The following is a 14,155-nucleotide window of genomic DNA, read 5'->3' as shown; positions in this document are numbered from 1 at the left end:
GATTTTGGTTGCATAACATCACTACTTAAAACCAACAAATTATCAACGTCTATTGATGTTAAAATGGCAAGTTGAACTGACGTTAAAATTCAGACGTTGGGATTTGGTCACCATACCTTACAGCTTAATGTTGGTAATTTACGTCAATTTGACATCAGGATGTGACGTTTGGAAGATGTTGGATTTTGGTTACATAACATCACTACTTAAAACCAACAAATTATCAACGTCTATTGATGTTAGAATGGCAGGTTGAACTGACGTTAAAATCCAGACGTTTATAAGACGTTGGGATTTGGTCACCATACCTTACAGCTTAATGTTGGTAATTTACGTCAATTTGACATCAGGATGTGATGTTTGGAAGATGTTGGATTTTGGTTACATAACATCACTACTTAAAACCAACAAATTATCAACGTCTATTGATGTTAGAATGGCAGGTTGAACTGACGTTAAAATTCAGACGTTTATCAGACGTTGGGATTTGGTCACCATACCTTACAGCTTAATGTTGGTAATTTACGTCAATTTGACATCAGGATGTGATGTTTGGAAGATGTTGGATTTTGGTTACATAACATCACTACTTAAAACCAACAAATTATCAACGTCTATTGATGTTAGAATGGCAGGTTGAACTGACGTTAAAATTCAGACGTTTATCAGACGTTGGGATTTGGTCACGATACCTTACAGCTTAATGTTGGTAATTTACGTCAATTTGACATCAGGATGTGACGTTTGGAAGATGTTGGATTTTGGTTGCATAACATCACTACTTAAAACCAACAAATTATCAACGTCTATTGATGTTAAAATGGCAAGTTGAACTGACGTTAAAATTCAGACGTTGGGATTTGGTCACCATACCTTACAGCTTAATGTTGGTAATTTACGTCAATTTGACATCAGGATGTGATGTTTGGAAGATGTTGGATTTTGGTTACATAACATCACTACTTAAAACCAACAAATTATCAACGTCTATTGATTTTAGAATGGCAAGTTGAACTGACATTAAAATTCAGACGTTAATCAGACGTTGGGATTTGGTCACCATACCTTACAGCTTAATGTTGGTAATTTACGTCAATTTGACATCAGGATGTGACGTTTGGAAGATGTTGGATTTTGGTTACATAACATCACTACTTAAAACCAACAAATTATCAACGTCTATTGATGTTAGAATGGCAGGTTGAACTGACGTTAAAATTCAGACGTTGGGATTTGGTCACCATACCTTACAGCTTAATGTTGGTAATTTACGTCAATTTGACATCAGGATGTGATGTTTGGAAGATGTTGGATTTTGGTTGCATAACATCACTACTTAAAACCAACAAATTATCAACGTCTATTGATGTTAAAATGGCAAGTTGAACTGACGTTAACATTCAGACGTTGGGATTTGGTCACCATACCTTACAGCTTAATGTTGGTAATTTACGTCAATTTGACATCAAGGTGTGACGTTTGGAAGATGTTGGATTTTGGTTACATAACATCACTACTTAAAACCAACAAATTATCAACGTCTATTGATGTTAGAATGGCAGGTTGAACTGACGTTAAAATTCAGACGTTGGGATTTGGTCACCATACCTTACAGCTTAATGTTGGTAATTTACGTCAATTTGACATCAGGATGTGATGTTTGGAAGATGTTGGATTTTGGTTGCATAACATCACTACTTAAAACCAACAAATTATCAACGTCTATTGATGTTAAAATGGCAAGTTGAACTGACGTTAAAATTCAGACGTTGGGATTTGGTCACCATACCTTACAGCTTAATGTTGGTAATTTACGTCAATTTGACATCAGGATGTGATGTTTGGAAGATGTTGGATTTTGGTTACATAACATCACTACTTAAAACCAACAAATTATCAACGTCTATTGATGTTAGAATGGCAGGTTGAACTGACGTTAAAATTCAAACGTTTATCAGACGTTGGGATTTGGTCACCATACCTTACAGCTTAATGTTGGTAATTTACGTCAATTTGACATCAGGATGTGACGTTTGGAAGATGTTGGATTTTGGTTACATAACATCACTACTTAAAACCAACAAATTATCAACGTCTATTGATGTTAGAATGGCAGGTTGAACTGACGTTAAAATTCAGACGTTGGGATTTGGTCACCATACCTTACAGCTTAATGTTGGTAATTTACGTCAATTTGACATCAGGATGTGATGTTTGGAAGATGTTGGATTTTGGTTGCATAACATCACTACTTAAAACCAACAAATTATCAACGTCTATTGATGTTAAAATGGCAAGTTGAACTGACGTTAACATTCAGACGTTGGGATTTGGTCACCATACCTTACAGCTTAATGTTGGTAATTTACGTCAATTTGACATCAAGGTGTGACGTTTGGAAGATGTTGGATTTTGGTTACATAACATCACTACTTAAAACCAACAAATTATCAACGTCTATTGATGTTAGAATGGCAGGTTGAACTGACGTTAAAATTCAGACGTTTATCAGACGTTGGGATTTGGTCACCATACCTTACAGCTTAATGTTGGTAATTTACGTCAATTTGACATCAGGATGTGATGTTTGGAAGATGTTGGATTTTGGTTGCATAACATCACTACTTAAAACCAACAAATTATCAACGTCTATTGATGTTCAAATGGCAAGTTGAACTGACGTTAAAATTCAGACGTTGGGATTTGGTCACCATACCTTACAGCTTAATGTTGGTAATTTACGTCAATTTGACATCAGGATGTGATGTTTGGAAGATGTTGGATTTTGGTTACATAACATCACTACTTAAAACCAACAAATTATCAACGTCTATTGATGTTAGAATGGCAAGTTGAACTGACGTTAAAATTCAGACGTTAATCAGACGTTGGGATTTGGTCACCATACCTTACAGCTTAATGTTGGTAATTTACGTCAATTTGACATCAGGATGTGACGTTTGGAATATGTTGGATTTTGGTTACATAACATCACTACTTAAAACCAACAAATTATCAACGTCTATTGATGTTAGAATGGCAGGTTGAACTGACGTTAAAATTCAGACGTTGGGATTTGGTCACCATACCTTACAGCTTAATGTTGGTAATTTACGTCAATTTGACATCAGGATGTGATGTTTGGAAGATGTTGGATTTTGGTTGCATAACATCACTACTTAAAACCAACAAATTATCAACGTCTATTGATGTTAAAATGGCAAGTTGAACTGACGTTAAAATTCAGACGTTGGGATTTGGTCACCATACCTTACAGCTTAATGTTGGTAATTTACGTCAATTTGACATCAAGGTGTGACGTTTGGAAGATGTTGGATTTTGGTTACATAACATCACTACTTAAAACCAACAAATTATCAACGTCTATTGATGTTAGAATGGCAGGTTGAACTGACGTTAAAATTCAGACGTTTATCAGACGTTGGGATTTGGTCACCATACCTTACAGCTTAATGTTGGTAATTTACGTCAATTTGACATCAGGATGTGATGTTTGGAAGATGTTGGATTTTGGTTGCATAACATCACTACTTAAAACCAACAAATTATCAACGTCTATTGATGTTAAAGTGGCAAGTTGAACTGACGTTAAAATTCAGACGTTGGGATTTGGTCACCATACCTTACAGCTTAATGTTGGTAATTTACGTCAATTTGACATCAGGATGTGACGTTTGGAAGATGTTGGATTTTGGTTGCATAACATCACTACTTAAAACCAACAAATTATCAACGTCTATTGATGTTAAAATGGCAAGTTGAACTGACGTTAAAATTCAGACGTTGGGATTTGGTCACCATACCTTACAGCTTAATATTGGTAATTTACGTCAATTTGACATCAGGATGTGATGTTTGGAAGATGTTGGATTTTGGTTACATAACATCACTACTTAAAACCAACAAATTATCAACGTCTATTGATGTTAGAATGGCAAGTTGAACTGACGTTAAAATTCAGACGTTAATCAGACGTTGGGATTTGGTCACCATACCTTACAGCTTAATGTTGGTAATTTACGTCAATTTGACATCAGGATGTGACGTTTGGAATATGTTGGATTTTGGTTACATAACATCACTACTTAAAACCAACAAATTATCAACGTCTATTGATGTTAGAATGGCAGGTTGAACTGACGTTAAAATTCAGACGTTGGGATTTGGTCACCATACCTTACAGCTTAATGTTGGTAATTTACGTCAATTTGACATCAGGATGTGATGTTTGGAAGATGTTGGATTTTGGTTGCATAACATCACTACTTAAAACCAACAAATTATCAACGTCTATTGATGTTAAAATGGCAAGTTGAACTGACGTTAACATTCAGACGTTGGGATTTGGTCACCATACCTTACAGCTTAATGTTGGTAATTTACGTCAATTTGACATCAAGGTGTGACGTTTGGAAGATGTTGGATTTTGGTTACAAAACATCACTACTTAAAACCAACAAATTATCAACGTCTATTGATGTTAGAATGGCAGGTTGAACTGACGTTAAAATTCAGACGTTTATCAGACGTTGGGATTTGGTCACCATACCTTACAGCTTAATGTTGGTAATTTACGTCAATTTGACATCAGGATGTGATGTTTGGAAGATGTTGGATTTTGGATGCATAACATCACTACTTAAAACCAACAAATTATCAACGTCTATTGATGTTAAAATGGCAAGTTGAACTGACGTTAAAATTCAGACGTTGGGATTTGGTCACCATACCTTACAGCTTAATGTTGGTAATTTACGTCAATTTGACATCAGGATGTGACGTTTGGAATATGTTGGATTTTGGTTACATAACATCACTACTTAAAACCAACAAATTATCAACGTCTATTGATGTTAGAATGGCAGGTTGAACTGACGTTAAAATTCAGACGTTGGGATTTGGTCACCATACCTTACAGCTTAATGTTGGTAATTTACGTCAATTTGACATCAGGATGTGATGTTTGGAAGATGTTGGATTTTGGTTGCATAACATCACTACTTAAAACCAACAAATTATCAACGTCTATTGATGTTAAAATGGCAAGTTGAACTGACGTTAACATTCAGACGTTGGGATTTGGTCACCATACCTTACAGCTTAATGTTGGTAATTTACGTCAATTTGACATCAAGGTGTGACGTTTGGAAGATGTTGGATTTTGGTTACAAAACATCACTACTTAAAACCAACAAATTATCAACGTCTATTGATGTTAGAATGGCAGGTTGAACTGACGTTAAAATTCAGACGTTTATCAGACGTTGGGATTTGGTCACCATACCTTACAGCTTAATGTTGGTAATTTACGTCAATTTGACATCAGGATGTGATGTTTGGAAGATGTTGGATTTTGGATGCATAACATCACTACTTAAAACCAACAAATTATCAACGTCTATTGATGTTAAAATGGCAAGTTGAACTGACGTTAAAATTCAGACGTTGGGATTTGGTCACCATACCTTACAGCTTAATGTTGGTAATTTACGTCAATTTGACATCAGGATGTGACGTTTGGAAGATGTTGGATTTTGGTTACATAACATCACTACTTAAAACCAACAAATTATCAACGTCTATTGATGTTAGAATGGCAGGTTGAACTGACGTTAAAATCCAGACGTTTATAAGACGTTGGGATTTGGTCACCATACCTTACAGCTTAATGTTGGTAATTTACGTCAATTTGACATCAGGATGTGATGTTTGGAAGATGTTGGATTTTGGTTACATAACATCACTACTTAAAACCAACAAATTATCAACGTCTATTGATGTTAGAATGGCAGGTTGAACTGACGTTAAAATTCAGACGTTTTTCAGACGTTGGGATTTGGTCACCATACCTTACAGCTTAATGTTGGTAATTTACGTCAATTTGACATCAGGATGTGATGTTTGGAAGATGTTGGATTTTGGTTACATAACATCACTACTTAAAACCAACAAATTATCAACGTCTATTGATGTTAGAATGGCAGGTTGAACTGACGTTAAAATTCAGACGTTTATCAGACGTTGGGATTTGGTCACCATACCTTACAGCTTAATGTTGGTAATTTACGTCAATTTGACATCAGGATGTGACGTTTGGAAGATGTTGGATTTTGGTTGCATAACATCACTACTTAAAACCAACAAATTATCAACGTCTATTGATGTTAAAATGGCAAGTTGAACTGACGTTAAAATTCAGACGTTGGGATTTGGTCACCATACCTTACAGCTTAATGTTGGTAATTTACGTCAATTTGACATCAGGATGTGATGTTTGGAAGATGTTGGATTTTGGTTACATAACATCACTACTTAAAACCAACAAATTATCAACGTCTATTGATGTTAGAATGGCAAGTTGAACTGACATTAAAATTCAGACGTTAATCAGACGTTGGGATTTGGTCACCATACCTTACAGCTTAATGTTGGTAATTTACGTCAATTTGACATCAGGATGTGACGTTTGGAAGATGTTGGATTTTGGTTACATAACATCACTACTTAAAACCAACAAATTATCAACGTCTATTGATGTTAGAATGGCAGGTTGAACTGACGTTAAAATTCAGACGTTGGGATTTGGTCACCATACCTTACAGCTTAATGTTGGTAATTTACGTCAATTTGACATCAGGATGTGATGTTTGGAAGATGTTGGATTTTGGTTGCATAACATCACTACTTAAAACCAACAAATTATCAACGTCTATTGATGTTAAAATGGCAAGTTGAACTGACGTTAACATTCAGACGTTGGGATTTGGTCACCATACCTTACAGCTTAATGTTGGTAATTTACGTCAATTTGACATCAAGGTGTGACGTTTGGAAGATGTTGGATTTTGGTTACATAACATCACTACTTAAAACCAACAAATTATCAACGTCTATTGATGTTAGAATGGCAGGTTGAACTGACGTTAAAATTCAGACGTTGGGATTTGGTCACCATACCTTACAGCTTAATGTTGGTAATTTACGTCAATTTGACATCAGGATGTGATGTTTGGAAGATGTTGGATTTTGGTTGCATAACATCACTACTTAAAACCAACAAATTATCAACGTCTATTGATGTTAAAATGGCAAGTTGAACTGACGTTAAAATTCAGACGTTGGGATTTGGTCACCATACCTTACAGCTTAATGTTGGTAATTTACGTCAATTTGACATCAGGATGTGATGTTTGGAAGATGTTGGATTTTGGTTGCATAACATCACTACTTAAAACCAACAAATTATCAACGTCTATTGATGTTAAAATGGCAAGTTGAACTGACGTTAACATTCAGACGTTGGGATTTGGTCACCATACCTTACAGCTTAATGTTGGTAATTTACGTCAATTTGACATCAAGGTGTGACGTTTGGAAGATGTTGGACTTTGGTTACATAACATCACTACTTAAAACCAACAAATTATCAACGTCTATTGATGTTAGAATGGCAGGTTGAACTGACGTTAAAATTCAGACGTTTTTCAGACGTTGGGAATTGGTCACCATACCTTACAGCTTAATGTTGGTAATTTACGTCAATTTGACATCAGGATGTGATGTTTGGAAGATGTTGGATTTTGGTTACATAACATCACTACTTAAAACCAACAAATTATCAACGTCTATTGATGTTAGAATGGCAGGTTGAACTGACGTTAAAATTCAGACGTTTATCAGACGTTGGGATTTGGTCACCATACCTTACAGCTTAATGTTGGTAATTTACGTCAATTTGACATCAGGATGTGACGTTTGGAAGATGTTGGATTTTGGTTGCATAACATCACTACTTAAAACCAACAAATTATCAACGTCTATTGATGTTAAAATGGCAAGTTGAACTGACGTTAAAATTCAGACGTTGGGATTTGGTCACCATACCTTACAGCTTAATGTTGGTAATTTACGTCAATTTGACATCAGGATGTGATGTTTGGAAGATGTTTAATTTTGGTTACATAACATCACTACTTAAAACCAACAAATTATCAACGTCTATTGATGTTAGAATGGCAAGTTGAACTGACATTAAAATTCAGACGTTAATCAGACGTTGGGATTTGGTCACCATACCTTACAGCTTAATGTTGGTAATTTACGTCAATTTGACATCAGGATGTGACGTTTGGAAGATGTTGGATTTTGGTTACATAACATCACTACTTAAAACCAACAAATTATCAACGTCTATTGATGTTAGATTGGCAGGTTGAACTGACGTTAAAATTCAGACGTTGGGATTTGGTCACCATACCTTACAGCTTAATGTTGGTAATTTACGTCAATTTGACATCAGGATGTGATGTTTGGAAGATGTTGGATTTTGGTTGCATAACATCACTACTTAAAACCAACAAATTATCAACGTCTATTGATGTTAAAATGGCAAGTTGAACTGACGTTAACATTCAGACGTTGGGATTTGGTCACCATGCCTTACAGCTTAATGTTGGTAATTTACGTCAATTTGACATCAAGGTGTGACGTTTGGAAGATGTTGGATTTTGGTTACATAACATCACTACTTAAAACCAACAAATTATCAACGTCTATTGATGTTAGAATAGCAGGTTGAACTGACGTTAAAATTCAGACGTTTATCAGACGTTGGGATTTGGTCACCATACCTTACAGCTTAATGTTGGTAATTTACGTCAATTTGACATCAGGATGTGATGTTTGGAAGATGTTGGATTTTGGTTGCATAACATCACTACTTAAAACCAACAAATTATCAACGTCTATTGATGTTCAAATGGCAAGTTGAACTGACGTTAAAATTCAGACGTTGGGATTTGGTCACCATACCTTACAGCTTAATGTTGGTAATTTACGTCAATTTGACATCAGGATGTGATGTTTGGAAGATGTTGGATTTTGGTTGCATAACATCACTACTTAAAACCAACAAATTATCAACGTCTATTGATGTTAAAATGGCAAGTTGAACTGACGTTAACATTCAGACGTTGGGATTTGGTCACCATACCTTACAGCTTAATGTTGGTAATTTACGTCAATTTGACATCAAGGTGTGACGTTTGGAAGATGTTGGACTTTGGTTACATAACATCACTACTTAAAACCAACAAATTATCAACGTCTATTGATGTTAGAATGGCAGGTTGAACTGACGTTAAAATTCAGACGTTTTTCAGACGTTGGGATTTGGTCACCATACCTTACAGCTTAATGTTGGTAATTTACGTCAATTTGACATCAGGATGTGATGTTTGGAAGATGTTGGATTTTGGTTACATAACATCACTACTTAAAACCAACAAATTATCAACGTCTATTGATGTTAGAATGGCAGGTTGAACTGACGTTAAAATTCAGACGTTTATCAGACGTTGGGATTTGGTCACCATACCTTACAGCTTAATGTTGGTAATTTACGTCAATTTGACATCAGGATGTGACGTTTGGAAGATGTTGGATTTTGGTTGCATAACATCACTACTTAAAACCAACAAATTATCAACGTCTATTGATGTTAAAATGGCAAGTTGAACTGACGTTAAAATTCAGACGTTGGGATTTGGTCACCATACCTTACAGCTTAATGTTGGTAATTTACGTCAATTTGACATCAGGATGTGATGTTTGGAAGATGTTGGATTTTGGTTACATAACATCACTACTTAAAACCAACAAATTATCAACGTCTATTGATGTTAGAATGGCAAGTTGAACTGACATTAAAATTCAGACGTTAATCAGACGTTGGGATTTGGTCACCATACCTTACAGCTTAATGTTGGTAATTTACGTCAATTTGACATCAGGATGTGATGTTTGGAAGATGTTGGATTTTGGTTGCATAACATCACTACTTAAAACCAACAAATTATCAACGTCTATTGATGTTAAAATGGCAAGTTGAACTGACGTTAACATTCAGACGTTGGGATTTGGTCACCATACCTTACAGCTTAATGTTGGTAATTTACGTCAATTTGACATCAAGGTGTGACGTTTGGAAGATGTTGGATTTTGGTTACATAACATCACTACTTAAAACCAACAAATTATCAACGTCTATTGATGTTAGAATGGCAGGTTGAACTGACGTTAAAATTCAGACGTTGGGATTTGGTCACCATACCTTACAGCTTAATGTTGGTAATTTACGTCAATTTGACATCAGGATGTGATGTTTGGAAGATGTTGGATTTTGGTTGCATAACATCACTACTTAAAACCAACAAATTATCAACGTCTATTGATGTTAAAATGGCAAGTTGAACTGACGTTAAAATTCAGACGTTGGGATTTGGTCACCATACCTTACAGCTTAATGTTGGTAATTTACGTCAATTTGACATCAGGATGTGACGTTTGGAAGATGTTGGATTTTGGTTACATAACATCACTACTTAAAACCAACAAATTATCAACGTCTATTGATGTTAGAATGGCAGGTTGAACTGACGTTAAAATTCAGACGTTGGGATTTGGTCACCATACCTTACAGCTTAATGTTGGTAATTTACGTCAATTTGACATCAGGATGTGATGTTTGGAAGATGTTGGATTTTGGTTGCATAACATCACTACTTAAAACCAACAAATTATCAACGTCTATTGATGTTAAAATGGCAAGTTGAACTGACGTTAACATTCAGACGTTGGGATTTGGTCACCATACCTTACAGCTTAATGTTGGTAATTTACGTCAATTTGACATCAAGGTGTGACGTTTGGAAGATGTTGGATTTTGGTTACATAACATCACTACTTAAAACCAACAAATTATCAACGTCTATTGATGTTAGAATGGCAGGTTGAACTGACGTTAAAATTCAGACGTTTATCAGACGTTGGGATTTGGTCACCATACCTTACAGCTTAATGTTGGTAATTTACGTCAATTTGACATCAGGATGTGATGTTTGGAAGATGTTGGATTTTGGTTGCATAACATCACTACTTAAAACCAACAAATTATCAACGTCTATTGATGTTAGATTGGCAGGTTGAACTGACGTTAAAATTCAGACGTTGGGATTTGGTCACCATACCTTACAGCTTAATGTTGGTAATTTACGTCAATTTGACATCAGGATGTGATGTTTGGAAGATGTTGGATTTTGGTTGCATAACATCACTACTTAAAACCAACAAATTATCAACGTCTATTGATGTTAAAATGGCAAGTTGAACTGACGTTAACATTCAGACGTTGGGATTTGGTCACCATACCTTACAGCTTAATGTTGGTAATTTACGTCAATTTGACATCAAGGTGTGACGTTTGGAAGATGTTGGATTTTGGTTACATAACATCACTACTTAAAACCAACAAATTATCAACGTCTATTGATGTTAGAATGGCAGGTTGAACTGACGTTAAAATTCAGACGTTGGGATTTGGTCACCATACCTTACAGCTTAATGTTGGTAATTTACGTCAATTTGACATCAGGATGTGATGTTTGGAAAATGTTGGATTTTGGTTGCATAACATCACTACTTAAAACCAACAAATTATCAACGTCTATTGATGTTAAAATGGCAAGTTGAACTGACGTTAACATTCAGACGTTGGGATTTGGTCACCATACCTTACAGCTTAATGTTGGTAATTTACGTCAATTTGACATCAGGATGTGACGTTTGGAAGATGTTGGATTTTGGTTACATAACATCACTACTTAAAACCAACAAATTATCAACGTCTATTGATGTTAGAATGGCAGGTTGAACTGACGTTAAAATTCAGACGTTTATCAGACGTTGGGATTTGGTCACCATACCTTACAGCTTAATGTTGGTAATTTACGTCAATTTGACATCAGGATGTGACGTTTGGAAGATGTTGGATTTTGGTTGCATAACATCACTACTTAAAACCAACAAATTATCAACGTCTATTGATGTTAAAATGGCAAGTTGAACTGACGTTAAAATTCAGACGTTGGGATTTGGTCACCATACCTTACAGCTTAATGTTGGTAATTTACGTCAATTTGACATCAGGATGTGATGTTTGGAAGATGTTGGATTTTGGTTGCATAACATCACTACTTAAAACCAACAAATTATCAACGTCTATTGATGTTAAAATGGCAAGTTGAACTGACGTTAACATTCAGACGTTGGGATTTGGTCACCATACCTTACAGCTTAATGTTGGTAATTTACGTCAATTTGACATCAAGGTGTGACGTTTGGAAGATGTTGGATTTTGGTTACATAACATCACTACTTAAAACCAACAAATTATCAACGTCTATTGATGTTAGAATGGCAGGTTGAACTGACGTTAAAATTCAGACGTTGGGATTTGGTCACCATACCTTACAGCTTAATGTTGGTAATTTACGTCAATTTGACATCAGGATGTGATGTTTGGAAGATGTTGGATTTTGGTTGCATAACATCACTACTTAAAACCAACAAATTATCAACGTCTATTGATGTTAAAATGGCAAGTTGAACTGACGTTAAAATTCAGACGTTGGGATTTGGTCACCATACCTTACAGCTTAATGTTGGTAATTTACGTCAATTTGACATCAGGATGTGATGTTTGGAAGATGTTGGATTTTGGTTGCATAACATCACTACTTAAAACCAACAAATTATCAACGTCTATTGATGTTAAAATGGCAAGTTGAACTGACGTTAACATTCAGACGTTGGGATTTGGTCACCATACCTTACAGCTTAATGTTGGTAATTTACGTCAATTTGACATCAAGGTGTGACGTTTGGAAGATGTTGGACTTTGGTTACATAACATCACTACTTAAAACCAACAAATTATCAACGTCTATTGATGTTAGAATGGCAGGTTGAACTGACGTTAAAATTCAGACGTTTTTCAGACGTTGGGATTTGGTCACCATACCTTACAGCTTAATGTTGGTAATTTACGTCAATTTGACATCAGGATGTGATGTTTGGAAGATGTTGGATTTTGGTTACATAACATCACTACTTAAAACCAACAAATTATCAACGTCTATTGATGTTAGAATGGCAGGTTGAACTGACGTTAAAATTCAGACGTTTATCAGACGTTGGGATTTGGTCACCATACCTTACAGCTTAATGTTGGTAATTTACGTCAATTTGACATCAGGATGTGACGTTTGGAAGATGTTGGATTTTGGTTGCATAACATCACTACTTAAAACCAACAAATTATCAACGTCTATTGATGTTAAAATGGCAAGTTGAACTGACGTTAAAATTCAGACGTTGGGATTTGGTCACCATACCTTACAGCTTAATGTTGGTAATTTACGTCAATTTGACATCAGGATGTGATGTTTGGAAGATGTTTAATTTTGGTTACATAACATCACTACTTAAAACCAACAAATTATCAACGTCTATTGATGTTAGAATGGCAAGTTGAACTGACATTAAAATTCAGACGTTAATCAGACGTTGGGATTTGGTCACCATACCTTACAGCTTAATGTTGGTAATTTACGTCAATTTGACATCAGGATGTGACGTTTGGAAGATGTTGGATTTTGGTTACATAACATCACTACTTAAAACCAACAAATTATCAACGTCTATTGATGTTAGATTGGCAGGTTGAACTGACGTTAAAATTCAGACGTTGGGATTTGGTCACCATACCTTACAGCTTAATGTTGGTAATTTACGTCAATTTGACATCAGGATGTGATGTTTGGAAGATGTTGGATTTTGGTTGCATAACATCACTACTTAAAACCAACAAATTATCAACGTCTATTGATGTTAAAATGGCAAGTTGAACTGACGTTAACATTCAGACGTTGGGATTTGGTCACCATGCCTTACAGCTTAATGTTGGTAATTTACGTCAATTTGACATCAAGGTGTGACGTTTGGAAGATGTTGGATTTTGGTTACATAACATCACTACTTAAAACCAACAAATTATCAACGTCTATTGATGTTAGAATAGCAGGTTGAACTGACGTTAAAATTCAGACGTTTATCAGACGTTGGGATTTGGTCACCATACCTTACAGCTTAATGTTGGTAATTTACGTCAATTTGACATCAGGATGTGATGTTTGGAAGATGTTGGATTTTGGTTGCATAACATCACTACTTAAAACCAACAAATTATCAACGTCTATTGATGTTCAAATGGCAAGTTGAACTGACGTTAAAATTC

Source organism: Hoplias malabaricus, chromosome 4, assembly GCF_029633855.1.
Source record: "Hoplias malabaricus isolate fHopMal1 chromosome 4, fHopMal1.hap1, whole genome shotgun sequence".
Lineage (NCBI taxonomy): Eukaryota > Metazoa > Chordata > Actinopteri > Characiformes > Erythrinidae > Hoplias > Hoplias malabaricus.
This window is presented reverse-complemented; position numbering follows the sequence as displayed.